Source organism: Pelodiscus sinensis, chromosome 9 (assembly GCF_052426305.1).
Source record: "Pelodiscus sinensis isolate ZL-2025 chromosome 9, ASM5242630v1, whole genome shotgun sequence".
Taxonomy (NCBI): Eukaryota; Metazoa; Chordata; order Testudines; family Trionychidae; genus Pelodiscus; species Pelodiscus sinensis.
In genome coordinates, this window is record NC_143060.1 from 3,205,704 (window position 1) to 3,224,195 (window position 18,492).

General features: G+C 60.8%; 5 non-coding genes across 5 annotated transcripts; all 5 read right to left on the reverse strand.

The window, feature by feature from the left end:
- Positions 1-1,335: 1,335 nt before the first annotated feature.
- LOC142830698 (U1 spliceosomal RNA) lies at positions 1,336-1,499 on the reverse strand. Its single transcript, XR_012906140.1, has one exon. It is a non-coding gene; the product is annotated as a U1 spliceosomal RNA (small nuclear RNA).
- A 4,261-nt stretch (positions 1,500-5,760) lies between these two features.
- Positions 5,761-5,924, reverse strand: LOC142830696 (U1 spliceosomal RNA). The gene has a single exon (XR_012906138.1). It is a non-coding gene; the product is annotated as a U1 spliceosomal RNA (small nuclear RNA).
- A 4,018-nt stretch (positions 5,925-9,942) lies between these two features.
- LOC142830695 (U1 spliceosomal RNA) lies at positions 9,943-10,106 on the reverse strand. Its single transcript, XR_012906137.1, has one exon. It is a non-coding gene; the product is annotated as a U1 spliceosomal RNA (small nuclear RNA).
- A 4,099-nt stretch (positions 10,107-14,205) lies between these two features.
- LOC142830711 (U1 spliceosomal RNA) lies at positions 14,206-14,369 on the reverse strand. The gene has a single exon (XR_012906153.1). It is a non-coding gene; the product is annotated as a U1 spliceosomal RNA (small nuclear RNA).
- Positions 14,370-17,873: 3,504 nt separating this feature from the next.
- On the reverse strand, positions 17,874-17,989 carry LOC112547374 (U5 spliceosomal RNA). The gene has a single exon (XR_003091113.1). It is a non-coding gene; the product is annotated as a U5 spliceosomal RNA (small nuclear RNA).
- Between the last annotated feature and the right edge of the window lie 503 nt (positions 17,990-18,492).

Consider the following 18,492-nt stretch of genomic DNA (forward strand, 5'->3'; position numbering starts at 1 on the left):
CGTGCACGGTGGCAGAGAGGGAGGGGGGGGGAGAGAGAGAGAGAAAATGGGAAACGGCTGTCTAGGAAGGAACACCGCGGACAAGAATCGGCGCAGCAGGGGAGAGGGCCAGGGAGAGGCTGGCTGTCACAGAGGACCGCGAGGTAAACGGGAGTCGGGAGAGTAAGACGGTTGCCAGAGCAGCGAACGTCGTTCTGGGGCGGGCTAGCGGCGGCAGCAGCGTCGTGCGCAAGACAGGAAGGCTGCGTCTACACTGGCCACTTATTCCGGAAAATCAGCCGCTTTTCCGGAATAACTTGCCAGCTGTCTACACTGGCCACTTGAATTTCCGGAAAAGCGCTGACGATCTACTGTAAAATCGTCAGTGCTTTTCCGGAAAAACTATGCTGCTCCCGTTCGGGCAAAAGTCCTTTTCCGGAAAACTGTTCCGGAAAAGGGCCAGTGTTGACAGCACAGATTTCTTTTCCGCAAAAAAGCCCCGATCGCGAAAATGACCATCGGGGCTTTTTGGCGGAAAAGCGCGTCTACATTGGCACGGACGCTTTTCCGGAAAAGCATCCTGCCAATGTAGACGCGCTTTTCCCGGAAATAATTATAACGGAAAACTGTTCCGTTTTAAGCATTTCCGGAAAATCATGCCCGTGTAGACGTAGCCGAAAAGTAATTCTTCCGCTCTACAGGGTGAGGATTCGGCCTAGCTGGAGCATTGTGCCCTGTGGGCGGGAAGGGAGGCGGGCTCATACAAATGGGAGACAGGGAATGCAGAAAAATGCAAGAGAAACTGACTGTGCCGGGCGGGCGTAGAAAGCATGAGCCTCTGAGGGAAGATTGGAAGGGAGTCTGCCAGAGGGGAGCTGCTAAGAGCTTTCAGGGCCATAAAAGGCTGCTAGGCAGAGAAGGGAGAACTTCTGGTTCTTCTGAAGCTGGGGGAGAGGAGGGGGGCTCCAGGACGAGAAGCAAGGGGCTGGGGCTGGGGCTGGGGCTGGGGCTGGGGCTGGGGCTGGGGCTGCAGCTGCAGCTGTAGCTGCAGGTGCAGGTGCAGGTGCAGCGAGGGCCGGCCGGCCGTTAGGGGAAACTTCCTGTAAGGCGAGCGAGCAGGGTGGCTGAAGAGGGGCACCAACGGCCTAGGAAAGCGATGCGCTTCCCAGGAGATGACGGAAGAAGCAGAGAAAAGAGCCCACCCCGGGCCTGGCCACGCCGGAGCGCGGAGCAGGGTCCGAGAGCGGAGAAAAAGAAAGGCGGAAAGCGAGCGAAGTTCGCCGCAGAGCGAGGACACAAGCACCAACGTTCCCTCTCCGTTCGCCCGTCACTCACTCTATTCTTCACAGAGAGCGCCAGGGGAAAGCGCGAACGCAGTCCCCCACTACCACAAATTATGCAGTCGAGTTTCCCGCATTTGGGGAAATCGCAGGGGTCAGCACACCCGCAGTGCAATGGATGAGCCTCACCCTGGGAAAACCACCTTCGTGATCATGGTATCTCCCCTGCCAGGTAAGTATGAGTTCCACCCGCACAACCACCGCCTGCCCCCCACCGCCCAAACCCTCTCACATCACGGGGGACGCCGCCTCGCGCACCCGCACCGCCGCGCCCCAAACGCTCCCCTACCGCCCGCACCCGCCCCCAAGCCGCCCCCGACACCCACAACCGAGCCCCGCTCGCCCAAGGCGGGCCCCGCTCGCCAGCCCGCTCCCGCTCCCACAAGCCTCCGCTCGCGCCCGCATCTGCATACGTGCTCACGCCGCTCCGCCCCTCCGCCCGGGACACGCCCCCGCCCGCTCTCTCGCGCTCTCTCTCTCTCCCCTCTCCGGCCTGAGCCCCGCTTCGGCGGCGAGGAGCCCGGCGGCGCTGCTGCACCCCGACTCCCGACCCCGCCGGCGCTCTCCCCGGCTGCGGCCCGCACACCCGGCAGGGGCTGGCTCGGGCGGGGGCCGCCACTCGGGAGGCACCGGCTCCGTGCGGCTTCCGCTCTCCCCCCCCCACCCCATCCCCCGACACCCCGGCCGAGCCGGGCCCGTCGCCCTCCGGAGCCGAGCGCATCCGGAGCACACGGGGGGGCAAGAAGGAAGCGGGGGCGGGGTGGGGTGGGGGGGAGAAGGCAGGAGCCCTCCGGGGAGGCACAGGAATCTTCCCCCCTCCCACTAGGAGAAGCATCCGCCCTTTCCGCTCCCCCTCCCGCACACGCGCACACGCCCCACACCTCCAGCCCTCCTGGCTAACCCCGGGCACGTCACCCCACCTCTTCCGGGCCTCCCTTCTCCCTTTGGCAAAATGGGGCTGCTGAGGCTTCCCTCCCTGGCAGCAGGGGCGGATGAGAGTTCTGCCGGGGGGGCCTTTGGAGAAAACATAGAAAAAAGGGGTCATCCCACCCCTGTGCCCACTCCTCACGGGCTGTGTGTAGACTGGCCACGTTTTCCGGAAAAACAGCCGCTTTTCCGGAAAAACTTGCCAGCTGCCGTCTACGCTGGCCGCTTGAATTTCCGCAAAAGCACTGACTTCCTACTGTCAGAAATCAGAGAGGTGCAACGCTGGGCCGCGCGGTTTTAAAGTCCCGGGCCGTGAGGTCACGCCGCGCATGCGCTCCCTCGGCCCCACGTGGGCCGTGCTGGCCGGCGCCGGGGAATTTCAAGGGCGGGGCTGCGGCGCCCCGTCACAGTCCTCCCTCCCCCCCCAATCTCCTTCTCCTCCTCCAGCAGCCGCCCGCCGGTCCTTCGGCAGACGGCCCACCAGGAAATTCCCGGTATCCCGCCGGGCCAGTCCACCCCTGGCGCTGGCGCGGGGCCTATTGAAGCAGCCGCCCCGCTCGCCCTGCCCTATATCCGCCGCTGCCTGGCGGGGGCCTTGGGCGGAGAACCACGCTGAAGAGCAGGAAGAGGCTCCCAGGCCGAGGTGCAATTAGCGGAGCTTTGGGAAGCAACAGAGAAACACCATTCAGGTCGCCAGGTGTCAGGGAGGTGCGGCCCCCGCCCTCCCCCATCCGCATCCGCATCCGCATCCAGATGTGACTCTCGGCCCGCAGGTAGAACGGAAGGCCCGTTCCTTCAGAGGCGTTCAGCGTCGAACGGACTTGATGGCACGGGAAAGAGAAACGCAAAACGCGTAGCCGTGGGATCGGCTTACGCGGCAGGACTGCATTTCGCGGACCGTAGGCCGACCTTCCCGGTCCGGTTGGGCGCGTCTACGCCGCAGCCGCGGCTCGAAATAAGCTACGCCGTTTGAGCCGCGCCAACGGCGCTGCTTCTTTCGAAAGAGCTTATTTCGTCTGCACCGTGGAACGTGTTCGTCAGTGTTCTGGGGAAAGGGTGAGGCGGCAAACGCTGCGGACGGTGCAAAAAGGCCGCCTGATACTTTCGTCCGAAGCGGGCAGCGAAGGGCTACGAAGGGAACTCGCAACACTCCGAGGGGCGGGAGGGGACAGGGCGAGCTGGTTGTCGCAGGGTGCTTAAACACCCTGCAATCTGTTTCCCGGCAGCCACGGAGTTGGGGCCTAGGCCGGAGGATGTTGCGAAGGCCGAGATACCGAGGCAGTGCGATGAAATGCCTCTTCCCCCCCCTTCCCCCCCACCCCCCTCCGTACTCAAGGAGCTGACTGGGGTGACACCTGAGACATGGAGGATTATTTCAGAAAACTCGCGGCAGGCGGAAGAGATTCCCGAAGAGGGGGAAGGGACAACCTATCGAAAGGGTATATCTGCTGTCTTCAGGAAAGCTGTGGGTACCGTCTCGCGTGACTTGCGCACGAACGCGCTCGCTAGCCAAACGCAAGCCGGGCTGTCTTTGGGAAAGCTGTGGGTACCGTCTCGCGTGACTTGCGCACGAACGCGCTCGCTAGCCAAACGCAAGCCGGGCTGTCTTTGGGAAAGCTGTGGGTACCGTCTCGCGTGACTTGCGCACGAACGCGCTCGCTAGCCAAACGCAAGCCGGGCTGTCTTTGGGAAAGCTGTGGGTACCGTCTCGCGTGACTTGCGCACGAACGCGCTCGCTAGCCAAACGCAAGCCGGGCTGTCTTCGGGAAAGCTGTGGGTACCGTCTCGCGTGACTTGCGCACGAACGCGCTCGCTAGCCAAACGCAAGCCGGACGGACCTACCGTCAGGGGGCTGCTAAAGGGTCAGGGATACCGTTCCCGGGGAATAGTTATCGCCGTAGTGCCCAGCCTCGCCGGAAGGGCGTAACGAGCGGGGGTCCGGCAGGGATGCCTTGCGGGCCCGGTTCCCTTCCTCGGCCATTCGGATGGGCGGCGTAGAGAGTACGCTTATCAAGACTGCGGAGGACCCCGAGCTGGGAGGGGGTTGCAGGTGCCGTGGAGGACGGGATCCTCGCAATTCGAAATGATCTGGACAAAGCGGAGAAATGGTTTGGAGAGACTAGGATGAAGTTCAATGAGGCCGAATGCAAAGTACTCCGCTTACGAACGATCGATCCGTTGCTTGCGCCGGCGTGCACGGTGGCAGAGAGGGAGGGGGGGGGAGAGAGAGAGAGAAAATGGGAAACGGCTGTCTAGGAAGGAACACCGCGGACAAGAATCGGCGCAGCAGGGGAGAGGGCCAGGGAGAGGCTGGCTGTCACAGAGGACCGCGAGGTAAACGGGAGTCGGGAGAGTAAGACGGTTGCCAGAGCAGCGAACGTCGTTCTGGGGCGGGCTAGCGGCGGCAGCAGCGTCGTGCGCAAGACAGGAAGGCTGCGTCTACACTGGCCACTTATTCCGGAAAATCAGCCGCTTTTCCGGAATAACTTGCCAGCTGTCTACACTGGCCCCTTGAATTTCCGGAAAAGCGCTGACGATCTACTGTAAAATCGTCAGTGCTTTTCCGGAAAAACTATGCTGCTCCCGTTCGGGCAAAAGTCCTTTTCCGGAAAACTGTTCCGGAAAAGGGCCAGTGTTGACAGCACAGATTTCTTTTCCGCAAAAAAGCCCCGATCGCGAAAATGACCATCGGGGCTTTTTGGCGGAAAAGCGCGTCTACATTGGCACGGACGCTTTTCCGGAAAAGCATCCTGCCAATGTAGACGCGCTTTTCCCGGAAATAATTATAACGGAAAACTGTTCCGTTTTAAGCATTTCCGGAAAATCATGCCCGTGTAGACGTAGCCGAAAAGTAATTCTTCCGCTCTACAGGGTGAGGATTCGGCCTAGCTGGAGCATTGTGCCCTGTGGGCGGGAAGGGAGGCAGGCTCATACAAATGGGAGACAGGGAATGCAGAAAAATGCAAGAGAAACTGACTGTGCCGGGCGGGCGTAGAAAGCATGAGCCTCTGAGGGAAGATTGGAAGGGAGTCTGCCAGAGGGGAGCTGCTAAGAGTTCTCAGGGCCATAAAAGGCTGCTAGGCAGAGAAGGGAGAACTTCTGGTTCTTCTGAAGCTGGGGGAGAGGAGGGGGGCTCCAGGACGAGAAGCAAGGGGCTGGGGCTGGGGCTGGGGCTGGGGCTGCAGCTGTAGCTGCAGGTGCAGGTGCAGGTGCAGGTGCAGGTGCAGCGAGGGCCGGCCGGCCGTTAGGGGAAACTTCCTGTAAGGCGAGCGAGCAGGGTGGCTGAAGAGGGGCACCAACGGCCTAGGAAAGCGATGCGCTTCCCAGGAGATGACGGAAGAAGCAGAGAAAAGAGCCCACCCCGGGCCTGGCCACGCCGGAGCGCGGAGCAGGCTCCGAGAGCGGAGAAAAAGAAAGGCGGAAAGCGAGCGAAGTTCGCCGCAGAGCGAGGACACAAGCACCAACCTTCCCTCTCCGTTCGCCCGTCACTCGGTCTATTCTTCACAGACAGCGCCAGGGGAAAGCGCGAACGCAGTCCCCCACTACCACAAATTATGCAGTCGAGTTTCCCGCATTTGGGGAAATCGCAGGGGTCAGCACACCCGCAGTGCAATGGATGAGCCTCACCCTGGGAAAACCACCTTCGTGATCATGGTATCTCCCCTGCCAGGTAAGTATGAGTTCCACCCGCACAACCACCGCCTGCCCCCCACCGCCCAAACCCTCTCACATCACGGGGGACGCCGCCTCGCGCACCCGCACCGCCGCGCCCCAAACGCTCCCCTACCGCCCGCCCCCGCCCCCAAGCCGCCCCCGACACCCACAACCGAGCCCCGCTCGCCCAAGGCGGGCCCCGCTCGCCAGCCCGCTCCCGCTCCCACAAGCCTCCGCTCGCGCCCGCATCTGCATACGTGCTCACGCCGCTCCGCCCCTCCGCCCGGGACACGCCCCCGCCCGCTCTCTCGCGCTCTCTCTCTCTCCCCTCTCCGGCCTGAGCCCCGCTTCGGCGGCGAGGAGCCCGGCGGCGCTGCTGCACCCCGACTCCCGACCCCGCCGGCGCTCTCCCCGGCTGCGGCCCGCACACCCGGCAGGGGCTGGCTCGGGCGGGGGCCGCCACTCGGGAGGCACCGGCTCCGTGCGGCTTCCGCTCTCCCCCCCCCACCCCATCCCCCGACACCCCGGCCGAGCCGGGCCCGTCGCCCTCCGGAGCCGGGCGCATCCGGAGCACACGGGGGGGCAAGAAGGAAGCGGGGGCGGGGTGGGGTGGGGGGGAGAAGGCAGGAGCCCTCCGGGGAGGCACAGGAATCTTCCCCCCTCCCACTAGGAGAAGCATCCGCCCTTTCCGCTCCCCCTCCCGCACACGCGCACACGCCCCACACCTCCAGCCCTCCTGGCTAACCCCGGGCACGTCACCCCACCTCTTCCGGGCCTCCCTTCTCCCTTTGGCAAAATGGGGCTGCTGAGGCTTCCCTCCCTGGCAGCAGGGGCGGATGAGAGTTCTGCCGGGGGGGCCTTTGGAGAAAACATAGAAAAAAGGGGTCATCCCACCCCTGTGCCCACTCCTCACGGGCTGTGTGTAGACTGGCCACGTTTTCCGGAAAAACAGCCGCTTTTCCGGAAAAACTTGCCAGCTGCCGTCTACACTGGCCGCTTGAATTTCCGCAAAAGCACTGACTTCCTACCGTCAGAAATCAGAGAGGTGCAACGCTGGGCCGCGCGGTTTTAAAGTCCCGGGCCGTGAGGTCACGCCGCGCATGCGCTCCCTCGGCCCCACGTGGGCCGTGCTGGCCGGCGCCGGGGAATTTCAAGGGCGGGGCTGCGGCGCCCCGTCACAGTCCTCCCTCCCCCCCCAATCTCCTTCTCCTCCTCCAGCAGCCGCCCGCCGGTCCTTCGGCGGACGGCCCACCGGGAAATTCCCGGTATCCCGCCGGGCCAGTCCGCCCCTGGCGCTGGCGCGGGGCCTATTGAAGCAGCCGCCCCGCTCGCCCTGCCCTATATCCGCCGCTGCCTGGCGGGGGCCTTGGGCGGAGAACCACGCTGAAGAGCAGGAAGAGGCTCCCAGGCCGAGGTGCAATTAGCGGAGCTTTGGGAAGCAACAGAGAAACACCATTCAGGTCGCCAGGTGTCAGGGAGGTGCGGCCCCCGCCCTCCCCCATCCGCATCCGCATCCGCATCCAGATGTGACTCTCGGCCCGCAGGTAGAACGGAAGGCCCGTTCCTTCAGAGGCGTTCAGCGTCGAACGGACTTGATGGCACGGGAAAGAGAAACGCAAAACGCGTAGCCGTGGGATCGGCTTACGCGGCAGGACTGCATTTCGCGGACCGTAGGCCGACCTTCCCGGTCCGGTTGGGCGCGTCTACGCCGCAGCCGCGGCTCGAAATAAGCTACGCCGTTTGAGCCGCGCCAACGGCGCTGCTTCTTTCGAAAGAGCTTATTTCGTCTGCACCGTGGAACGTGTTCGTCAGTGTTCTGGGGAAAGGGTGAGGCGGCAAACGCTGCGGACGGTGCAAAAAGGCCGCCTGATACTTTCGTCCGAAGCGGGCAGCGAAGAGCTACGAAGGGAACTCGCAACACTCCGAGGGGCGGGAGGGGACAGGGCGAGCTGGTTGTCGCAGGGTGCTTAAACACCCTGCAATCTGTTTCCCGGCAGCCACGGAGTTGGGGCCTAGGCCGGAGGATGTTGCGAAGGCCGAGATACCGAGGCAGTGCGATGAAATGCCTCTTCCCCCCCCTTCCCCCCCACCCCCCTCCGTACTCAAGGAGCTGACTGGGGTGACACCTGAGACATGGAGGATTATTTCAGAAAACTCGCGGCAGGCGGAAGAGATTCCCGAAGAGGGGGAAGGGACAACCTATCGAAAGGGTATATCTGCTGTCTTCAGGAAAGCTGTGGGTACCGTCTCGCGTGACTTGCGCACGAACGCGCTCGCTAGCCAAACGCAAGCCGGGCTGTCTTTGGGAAAGCTGTGGGTACCGTCTCGCGTGACTTGCGCACGAACGCGCTCGCTAGCCAAACGCAAGCCGGACGGACCTACCGTCAGGGGGCTGCTAAAGGGTCAGGGATACCGTTCCCGGGGAATAGTTATCGCCGTAGTGCCCAGCCTCGCCGGAAGGGCGTAACGAGCGGGGGTCCGGCAGGGATGCCTTGCGGGCCCGGTTCCCTTCCTCGGCCATTCGGATGGGCGGCGTAGAGAGTACGCTTATCAAGACTGCGGAGGACCCCGAGCTGGGAGGGGGTTGCAGGTGCCGTGGAGGACGGGATCCTCGCAATTCGAAATGATCTGGACAAAGCGGAGAAATGGTTTGGAGAGACTAGGATGAAGTTCAATGAGGCCGAATGCAAAGTACTCCGCTTACGAACGATCGATCCGTTGCTTGCGCCGGCGTGCACGGTGGCAGAGAGGGAGGGGGGGGGAGAGAGAGAGAGAAAATGGGAAACGGCTGTCTAGGAAGGAACACCGCGGACAAGAATCGGCGCAGCAGGGGAGAGGGCCAGGGAGAGGCTGGCTGTCACAGAGGACCGCGAGGTAAACGGGAGTCGGGAGAGTAAGACGGTTGCCAGAGCAGCGAACGTCGTTCTGGGGCGGGCTAGCGGCGGCAGCAGCGTCGTGCGCAAGACAGGAAGGCTGCGTCTACACTGGCCACTTATTCCGGAAAATCAGCCGCTTTTCCGGAATAACTTGCCAGCTGTCTACACTGGCCACTTGAATTTCCGGAAAAGCGCTGACGATCTACTGTAAAATCGTCAGTGCTTTTCCGGAAAAACTATGCTGCTCCCGTTCGGGCAAAAGTCCTTTTCCGGAAAACTGTTCCGGAAAAGGGCCAGTGTTGACAGCACAGATTTCTTTTCCGCAAAAAAGCCCCGATCGCGAAAATGACCATCGGGGCTTTTTGGCGGAAAAGCGCGTCTACATTGGCACGGACGCTTTTCCGGAAAAGCATCCTGCCAATGTAGACGCGCTTTTCCCGGAAATAATTATAACGGAAAACTGTTCCGTTTTAAGCATTTCCGGAAAATCATGCCCGTGTAGACGTAGCCGAAAAGTAATTCTTCCGCTCTACAGGGTGAGGATTCGGCCTAGCTGGAGCATTGTGCCCTGTGGGCGGGAAGGGAGGCAGGCTCATACAAATGGGAGACAGGGAATGCAGAAAAATGCAAGAGAAACTGACTGTGCCGGGCGGGCGTAGAAAGCATGAGCCTCTGAGGGAAGATTGGAAGGGAGTCTGCCAGAGGGGAGCTGCTAAGAGTTCTCAGGGCCATAAAAGGCTGCTAGGCAGAGAAGGGAGAACTTCTGGTTCTTCTGAAGCTGGGGGAGAGGAGGGGGGCTCCAGGACGAGAAGCAAGGGGCTGGGGCTGGGGCTGGGGCTGCAGCTGTAGCTGCAGGTGCAGGTGCAGGTGCAGGTGCAGCGAGGGCCGGCCGGCCGTTAGGGGAAACTTCCTGTAAGGCGAGCGAGCAGGGTGGCTGAAGAGGGGCACCAACGGCCTAGGAAAGCGATGCGCTTCCCAGGAGATGACGGAAGAAGCAGAGAAAAGAGCCCACCCCGGGCCTGGCCACGCCGGAGCGCGGAGCAGGGTCCGAGAGCGGAGAAAAAGAAAGGCGGAAAGCGAGCGAAGTTCGCCGCAGAGCGAGGACACAAGCACCAACGTTCCCTCTCCGTCCGCCCGTCACTCGGTCTATTCTTCACAGAGAGCGCCAGGGGAAAGCGCGAACGCAGTCCCCCACTACCACAAATTATGCAGTCGAGTTTCCCGCATTTGGGGAAATCGCAGGGGTCAGCACACCCGCAGTGCAATGGATGAGCCTCACCCTGGGAAAACCACCTTCGTGATCATGGTATCTCCCCTGCCAGGTAAGTATGAGTTCCACCCGCACAACCACCGCCTGCCCCCCACCGCCCAAACCCTCTCACATCACGGGGGACGCCGCCTCGCGCACCCGCACCGCCGCGCCCCAAACGCTCCCCTACCGCCCGCACCCGCCCCCAAGCCGCCCCCGACACCCACAACCGAGCCCCGCTCGCCCAAGGCGGGCCCCGCTCGCCAGCCCGCTCCCGCTCCCACAAGCCTCCGCTCGCGCCCGCATCTGCATACGTGCTCACGCCGCTCCGCCCCTCCGCCCGGGACACGCCCCCGCCCGCTCTCTCGCGCTCTCTCTCTCTCCCCTCTCCGGCCTGAGCCCCGCTTCGGCGGCGAGGAGCCCGGCGGCGCTGCTGCACCCCGACTCCCGACCCCGCCGGCGCTCTCCCCGGCTGCGGCCCGCACACCCGGCAGGGGCTGGCTCGGGCGGGGGCCGCCACTCGGGAGGCACCGGCTCCGTGCGGCTTCCGCTCTCCCCCCCATCCCCCGACACGCCGGCCCAGCCGGGCCCGTCGCCCTCCGGAGCCGGGCGCATCCGGAGCACACGGGGGGGCAAGAAGGAAGCGGGGGTGGGGTGGGGTGGGGGGGGGGAGAAGGCAGGAGCCCTCCGGGGAGGCACAGGAATCTTCCCCCCTCCCACTAGGAGAAGCATCCGCCCTTTCCGCTCCCCCTCCCGCACACGCGCACACGCCCCACACCTCCAGCCCTCCTGGCTAACCCCGGGCACGTCACCCCACCTCTTCCGGGCCTCCCTTCTCCCTTTGGCAAAATGGGGCTGCTGAGGCTTCCCTCCCTGGCAGCAGGGGCGGATGAGAGTTCTGCCGGGGGGGCCTTTGGAGAAAACATAGAAAAAAGGGGTCATCCCACCCCTGTGCCCACTCCTCACGGGCTGTGTGTAGACTGGCCACGTTTTCCGGAAAAACAGCCGCTTTTCCGGAAAAACTTGCCAGCTGCCGTCTACGCTGGCCGCTTGAATTTCCGCAAAAGCACTGACTTCCTACTGTCAGAAATCAGAGAGGTGCAACGCTGGGCCGCGCGGTTTTAAAGTCCCGGGCCGTGAGGTCACGCCGCGCATGCGCTCCCTCGGCCCCACGTGGGCCGTGCTGGCCGGCGCCGGGGAATTTCAAGGGCGGGGCTGCGGCGCCCCGTCACAGTCCTCCCTGCCCCCCCAATCTCCTTCTCCTCCTCCAGCAGCCGCCCGCCGGTCCTTCGGCGGACGGCCCACCGGGAAATTCCCGGTATCCCGCCGGGCCAGTCCGCCCCTGGCGCTGGCGCGGGGCCTATTGAAGCAGCCGCCCCGCTCGCCCTGCCCTATATCCGCCGCTGCCTGGCGGGGGCCTTGGGCGGAGAACCACGCTGAAGAGCAGGAAGAGGCTCCCAGGCCGAGGTGCAATTAGCGGAGCTTTGGGAAGCAACAGAGAAACACCATTCAGGTCGCCAGGTGTCAGGGAGGTGCGGCCCCCGCCCTCCCCCATCCGCATCCGCATCCAGATGTGACTCTCGGCCCGCAGGTAGAACGGAAGGCCCGTTCCTTCAGAGGCGTTCAGCGTCGAACGGACTTGATGGCACGGGAAAGAGAAACGCAAAACGCGTAGCCGTGGGATCGGCTTACGCGGCAGGACTGCATTTCGCGGACCGTAGGCCGACCTTCCCGGTCCGGTTGGGCGCGTCTACGCCGCAGCCGCGGCTCGAAATAAGCTACGCCGTTTGAGCCGCGCCAACGGCGCTGCTTCTTTCGAAAGAGCTTATTTCGTCTGCACCGTGGAACGTGTTCGTCAGTGTTCTGGGGAAAGGGTGAGGCGGCAAACGCTGCGGACGGTGCAAAAAGGCCGCCTGATACTTTCGTCCGAAGCGGGCAGCGAAGAGCTACGAAGGGAACTCGCAACACTCCGAGGGGCGGGAAGGGACAGGGCGAGCTGGTTGTCGCAGGGTGCTTAAACACCCTGCAATCTGTTTCCCGGCAGCCACGGAGTTGGGGCCTAGGCCGGAGGATGTTGCGAAGGCCGAGATACCGAGGCAGTGCGATGAAATGCCTCTTCCCCCCCCTTCCCCCCCACCCCCCTCCGTACTCAAGGAGCTGACTGGGGTGACACCTGAGACATGGAGGATTATTTCAGAAAACTCGCGGCAGGCGGAAGAGATTCCCGAAGAGGGGGAAGGGACAACCTATCGAAAGGGTATATCTGCTGTCTTCAGGAAAGCTGTGGGTACCGTCTCGCGTGACTTGCGCACGAACGCGCTCGCTAGCCAAACGCAAGCCGGGCTGTCTTTGGGAAAGCTGTGGGTACCGTCTCGCGTGACTTGCGCACGAACGCGCTCGCTAGCCAAACGCAAGCCGGGCTGTCTTCGGGAAAGCTGTGGGTACCGTCTCGCGTGACTTGCGCACGAACGCGCTCGCTAGCCAAACGCAAGCCGGACGGACCTACCGTCAGGGGGCTGCTAAAGGGTCAGGGATACCGTTCCCGGGGAATAGTTATCGCCGTAGTGCCCAGCCTCGCCGGAAGGGCGTAACGAGCGGGGGTCCGGCAGGGATGCCTTGCGGGCCCGGTTCCCTTCCTCGGCCATTCGGATGGGCGGCGTAGAGAGTACGCTTATCAAGACTGCGGAGGACCCCGAGCTGGGAGGGGGTTGCAGGTGCCGTGGAGGACGGGATCCTCGCAATTCGAAATGATCTGGACAAAGCGGAGAAATGGTTTGGAGAGACTAGGATGAAGTTCAATGAGGCCGAATGCAAAGTACTCCGCTTACGAACGATCGATCCGTTGCTTGCGCCGGCGTGCACGGTGGCAGAGAGGGAGGGGGGGGGAGAGAGAGAGAGAGAAAATGGGAAACGGCTGTCTAGGAAGGAACACCGCGGACAAGAATCGGCGCAGCAGGGGAGAGGGCCAGGGAGAGGCTGGCTGTCACAGAGGACCGCGAGGTAAACGGGAGTCGGGAGAGTAAGACGGTTGCCGGAGCAGCGAACGTCGTTCTGGGGCGGGCTAGCGGCGGCAGCAGCGTCGTGCGCAAGACAGGAAGGCTGCGTCTACACTGGCCACTTATTCCGGAAAATCAGCCGCTTTTCCGGAATAACTTGCCAGCTGTCTACACTGGCCCCTTGAATTTCCGGAAAAGCGCTGACGATCTACTGTAAAATCGTCAGTGCTTTTCCGGAAAAACTATGCTGCTCCCGTTCGGGCAAAAGTCCTTTTCCGGAAAACTGTTCCGGAAAAGGGCCAGTGTTGACAGCACAGATTTCTTTTCCGCAAAAAAGCCCCGATCGCGAAAATGACCATCGGGGCTTTTTGGCGGAAAAGCGCGTCTACATTGGCACGGACGCTTTTCCGGAAAAGCATCCTGCCAATGTAGACGCGCTTTTCCCGGAAATAATTATAACGGAAAACTGTTCCGTTTTAAGCATTTCCGGAAAATCATGCCCGTGTAGACGTAGCCGAAAAGTAATTCTTCCGCTCTACAGGGTGAGGATTCGGCCTAGCTGGAGCATTGTGCCCTGTGGGCGGGAAGGGAGGCAGGCTCATACAAATGGGAGACAGGGAATGCAGAAAAATGCAAGAGAAACTGACTGTGCCGGGCGGGCGTAGAAAGCATGAGCCTCTGAGGGAAGATTGGAAGGGAGTCTGCCAGAGGGGAGCTGCTAAGAGCTTTCAGGGCCATAAAAGGCTGCTAGGCAGAGAAGGGAGAACTTCTGGTTCTTCTGAAGCTGGGGGAGAGGAGGGGGGCTCCAGGACGAGAAGCAAGGGGCTGGGGCTGGGGCTGCAGCTGTAGGTGCAGGTGCAGGTGCAGGTGCAGGTGCAGGTGCAGCGAGGGCCGGCCGGCCGTTAGGGGAAACTTCCTGTAAGGCGAGCGAGCGAGCGAGCGAGCAGGGTGGCTGAAGAGGGGCACCAATGGCCTAGGAAAGCGACGCGCTTCCCGGGAGATGACGGAAGAAGCAGAGAAAAGAGCCCACCCCGGGCCTGGCCACGCCGGAGCGCGGAGCAGGCTCCGAGAGCGGAGAAAAAGAAAGGCGGAAAGCGAGCGAAGTTCGCCGCAGAGCGAGGACACAAGCACCAACCTTCCCTCTCCGTTCGCCCGTCACTCGGTCTATTCTTCACAGAGAGCGCCAGGGGAAAGCGCGAACGCAGTCCCCCACTACCACAAATTATGCAGTCGAGTTTCCCGCATTTGGGGAAATCGCAGGGGTCAGCACACCCGCAGTGCAATGGATGAGCCTCACCCTGGGAAAACCACCTTCGTGATCATGGTATCTCCCCTGCCAGGTAAGTATGAGTTCCACCCGCACAACCACCGCCTGCCCCCCACCGCCCAAACCCTCTCACATCACGGGGGACGCCGCCTCGCGCACCCGCACCGCCGCGCCCCAAACGCTCCCCTACCGCCCGCACCCGCCCCCAAGCCGCCCCCGACACCCACAACCGAGCCCCGCTCGCCCAAGGCGGGCCCCGCTCGCCAGCCCGCTCCCGCTCCCACAAGCCTCCGCTCGCGCCCGCATCTGCATACGTGCTCACGCCGCTCCGCCCCTCCGCCCGGGACACGCCCCCGCCCGCTCTCTCGCGCTCTCTCTCTCTCCCCTCTCCGGCCTGAGCCCCGCTTCGGCGGCGAGGAGCCCGGCGGCGCTGCTGCACCCCGACTCCCGACCCCGCCGGCGCTCTCCCCGGCTGCGGCCCGCACACCCGGCAGGGGCTGGCTCGGGCGGGGGCCGCCACTCGGGAGGCACCGGCTCCGTGCGGCTTCCGCTCTCCCCCCCATCCCCCGACACGCCGGCCCAGCCGGGCCCGTCGCCCTCCGGAGCCGGGCGCATCCGGAGCACACGGGGGGGCAAGAAGGAAGCGGGGGTGGGGTGGGGTGGGGGGGGGGGAGAAGGCAGGAGCCCTCCGGGGAGGCACAGGAATCTTCCCCCCTCCCACTAGGAGAAGCATCCGCCCTTTCCGCTCCCCCTCCCGCACACGCGCACACGCCCCACACCTCCAGCCCTCCTGGCTAACCCCGGGCACGTCACCCCACCTCTTCCGGGCCTCCCTTCTCCCTTTGGCAAAATGGGGCTGCTGAGGCTTCCCTCCCTGGCAGCAGGGGCGGATGAGAGTTCTGCCGGGGGGGCCTTTGGAGAAAACATAGAAAAAAGGGGTCATCCCACCCCTGTGCCCACTCCTCACGGGCTGTGTGTAGACTGGCCACGTTTTCCGCAAAAGCACTGACACCCCGGCCCAGCCGGGCCCGTCGCCCTCCGGAGCCGGGCGCATCCGGAGCACACGGGGGGGCAAGAAGGAAGCGGGGGCGGGGTGGGGTGGGGTGGGGGGGGAGAAGGCAGGAGCCCTCCGGGGAGGCACAGGAATCTTCCCCCCTCCCACTAGGAGAAGCATCCGCCCTTTCCGCTCCCCCTCCCGCACACGCGCACACGCCCCACACCTCCAGCCCTCCTGGCTAACCCCATGCAAGTAACCCAGTTCTTCGGGGCGTCCCTTCTCTCTTTGGCAAAATGGGGCTGCTGAGGCTTCCCTCCCTGGCAGCAGGGGCGGATGAGAGTTCTGCGGGGGGCCTTTGGAGAAAACATAGAAAAAAGGGGTCATCCTCCTCCCCCCGCCCCTCGTGCCCACTCATCACGGGCTGTGTCTAGACTGGCCATTTTTTCCGGAAAATCAGCCACTTTTCCGGAAAAACTTGCCAGCTGCCGTCTACACTGGGCGCGTGAATTTCCGCAAAAGCACTGACTTCCTACTGTAAGAAATCAGTGCTTTTTGCGGAAATACTATGCTGCTCCCATTTGGGCAATAGTCTTTTTCCAAAAGAATTTTGCGCAAAACGGCCAGTGTAGACAGCATAGTACTGTTTTCTGCAAAAAAGCCCCAAACGTGAAAAAGGCGATCGGGGCTTTTTTGCGGAAATCCGCGTATAGATTGGCCATGGACAGTTTTCCGCTGAAAAGCATCCTGCCAATCTAGACGCACTTTTCAAAAAATGCTTTTAACGGAAAACATTTCCGTTAAAAGCGTTTTTGGAAATTCATGCCACTGTAGACCTAGCACCCAAGATTGTCAGTGCTTTTGCGGAAATACTATGCTGCTCCCGTTTGGGCAAAAGTCTTTTTCCGAAAGACTTTGCACAATAGGGCCAGTGTAGACAGCAGAGATTTCTTTTCCACAAAAAAGCCCCGATTGCGAAAATGGCGATCAGGGCTTTTTTGCGGAAAAGCGCGTCTAGATTGGCCACGGATGCTTTTCCAGAAAAAGTGCTTTTGTGGAAAACCTTCCGTGCCAATCTAGACGCTCTTTTCCCAAAATGCTTTTAACGGAAAACGTTAAAAGCATTTCCGGAAAATCATGCCAGTGTAGATGTAGCCAAATAGTATAGAGCCAAACAATAAGGAACACATAGGCTGCGTCTAGACTGGCAAGTTTTTCCGCAAATGCAGGGTCTTTTGCGGAAAAACTTGCCAGCTTTTTACACTGGCCACTTGAATTTCCACAGGAACACTGACAATCTCATGTAAGATTGTCAGTGTTCTTGCGGAAATACTGTGCTGCTCCCGTTCGGGTAAAAGTCCTCTTGTGCAAATGCTTTTGTGCAAGAGGGCCAGTGTAGACAACGCGGTATTGTTTTGCGCAAAAAAGCCCCGATGGCAAAAATGGCGATCGGGGCTTTCTTGTGCAAAATCGCGTCTAGATTGGCACGGACGGTTTTCCGCAAAAAGTGCTTTTGCGGAAAAGCTTCCGTGCCAATCTAGACGCTGTTTTCCGCAAATGCTTTTAATGAAAAACTTTTCCGTTAAATGCATTTGCGGAAAATCATGCCAGTCTAGACATAGCCATATACTAAAGAAGAAGCTTTTAAAAGAGTAGAAACAAAAAACAGGACTATGTAGCACTTTAAAGACTGACAAGATCGTTTATTAGGTGATGAGCTTTAGTGGTACAGACCCACTTCCTTAGATTAAATTGTGGAAGAAAATGGGCATGACCATATATAGCAAAGGGATACACTCAAAAAAAGTGAACACATAGAAAAAGGACAAATTAAATTTTAGAACAAAGGAGGGATGGGGGGGGGGAGTTAAATGTCTGTGAGCTAATGATATTAGAGGTGATAATTGGGGAAGCTACCTTTGTAATGGGTAAGAAAATTAGTGTCTTTGTTAAGACCGGATGTAAAGTGTCAAATTTAAGCATGAATGACAGTTCAGAGGTTTCTCTTTCAAGTCTGGTGGTAAAATGCCTTTGAAGCAGGATGCAGGTAATCAAGTCATTGAGACAATGCCCTTTCCGGTTGAAATGGCAAGAAACTGTTTTTTCTTTGTGATACTGTCTGATATCTGTTTTGGGTGCATTGATTCTTTGGTGAAGCGTCTGAGACGTTTGTCCAGCTATGTACATTATCTTACCCATTACAAAGATAGCTTCCCCAATTATCACCGCTAATATAATTAGCTCACAGACATTTACCTCCCCCCTCCCATCTCTCCTCTGTTCTGAAATTTGATGTGTCTTTTTTATAGGTGTTCACTTTTTTTGATTGTATCCCTTTGGTATATATGGTCATGTCTATTTTCTTCCACAATTTGATCTGAGAACACGAAAGCTCATCACCTAATAAATCCTATTTGTTATCCCTAGGTAGTTCTAGTTAGCCTAGATTAACACAACTACTCTCTATTACTATTAAAAAGAGATAGCACCTGTTTAGCCATAAAATATAACATGATCAAGTAGATGCTGTCATTTATAAAGCGTATTACAAAAGACTAATTCTTCAGTTCTATTTTTTCACACTATTGGGTAGCTTCACCGAAGTGAAGCCTCAAAAAATTGGGTACAAACTCATAAATGTTCCTCTCCACGGAAATCTTTAGTAAAAGGCGAAAGATTTATACGATCTGAAGAGAAACCAGAGTATACCACAATCACGGCAGAGGCGCTACCAGAAAAACGGCGTCTGTTTCGCAACTCACGGTGGCTACACCGGACCGTCTGCAAATCCCCACCCCTTCTGCAGCCTGTTTCTCTCCCGCGCTGACAGCCCGAGTTTTGCGTGGGAAACAGGGGCTTTAGGCGCAAACTCTGCCCCATGGACGCGGGTGGCGAATCTCTGTGCGCAATGCATCATGGGTATGTAAATGAGCTCCCCTGGGTACGCCCGAGCGCGCGGAGAAGCCCCGATCTCCGAGCTGCGGCTGCAGCCCCTAGATCGCTGCCGCGGGCCGGGCTGGGCAGCTGCTGCCGGTCCCACCGCTGTTCCGGGCGCAGGTTCCCCTTGGGCCGGTAGCCTGGGGGTGCCGGGCTCCGCGCTTCCCTCGGGAGGGGCAGGCGGGCTTGGGGCGCTGGTCGCTGCCGCGTGTAAGGGCCGGGGCACGAGCCGCTGAACTGCCCCGGGGGCGGGCGGGTCAGCCACGGAGCCTA